The sequence below is a fragment of the Elaeis guineensis genome, chromosome 4 (assembly GCF_000442705.2).
Source record: "Elaeis guineensis isolate ETL-2024a chromosome 4, EG11, whole genome shotgun sequence".
In the NCBI taxonomy this organism is placed as follows: domain Eukaryota; kingdom Viridiplantae; phylum Streptophyta; class Magnoliopsida; order Arecales; family Arecaceae; genus Elaeis; species Elaeis guineensis.
In genome coordinates, this window is record NC_025996.2 from 26,745,718 (window position 1) to 26,746,969 (window position 1,252).

The following is a 1,252-nucleotide window of genomic DNA, read 5'->3' on the forward strand; positions in this document are numbered from 1 at the left end:
ACTGTCGATAGAGCGGGACTCTTGGAGGAGGAGTGCGGGTTTAAATAGATCCCGAGATCCGCATAATGATGATTGCGAATCTCCTCTGACCGGTCTCTTTTCGCCGCGTGTCCCACTCACACGGGGACGATTAAAAAGTGGCAGACGGCTGACAGAGCCTTTATTGCGCCACGCCTTGAGCACCGTTCCGCTGCAGGTTCCAAAAGAGCCTCTTCGGATCGCCTCGATTTGAAAAGACTCCAGCGCACGCGCATTGAATGCCAAATATCTGAGGACGATTGCGCGCGGACATCAAGGGAGCAACTTCGGCTGTGAAAATCTCTCTGTACTTCATTCGAAATTCGAACTCGAAAGTAAGGGGACTGGTGTTGGGTATAAAATACCCTTAGCCGAAGTTCTTGACAGGATTGACCCTCCCGGGGCTCCTCCGGCTTTCGACTGTAGATGGTATCTCTCGGACTTCTTCAACAGTCGGATTCCCACAGTACTGACTGAATTTCTCCGACGGACGAACTCCCACTGCACCACCCGAGCTCCTTCAACATGAGTTCCCCCAGTCATCTATCAAGCCGCCCCAAGTGCTACTGAGCTCTGCCGCCAGCCGACCTTCTACGACTATCAGCTGTTCCCCAAATCTCTTTCAGACTTCTTCCAGCTAGGTTCAACTCCAATCCGAACTACCCCGGACTTCGTCAACAGCTGAACTTCACCAACGGCAGATTCCTACAACTACCAGATTTCATCGGGCTCCCACGGGAGCCGGACTTCGTCCCCGACTTCCATTGCAGGTGAACTTCGTCCGGACTCCTACAGGAGCCGGACCTCGTCCCCAACTCTGGTTACAGGAAGACTCTGCCCGGACTCCTACGGGAGCCGGACCTCGTTCCCGACTCCGGCTGCAGGCGGACTTTGCCCGGACTCCTACGGGAGTCGGGCTCCGCCCACGACTTCACTTACAAGTAAACTTCATCCGGACCCCTACGGGAGCCGGACTTCGCCCATAACTTCAATTGCAGGAAGACTCAGGCCGAACTCCTACGGGAGCTGGATCTCGTCTCTGACTCCGGCCGCAGGAAGACTCTGTCCGGACTTTGTCCCCGATCTCAACCGCTGGAAGGTCTCGCCCGGACTCCTACGGGAGTCGGGCTCCGTCCTCGACCCCGACTGCTGGTAAACTTAATCCGGACTCTAAGGGAGCCGGACTTCCCCTGACTTTGATTGCAGGTAGACTTCGCCCGGGCTCCTACGGGAG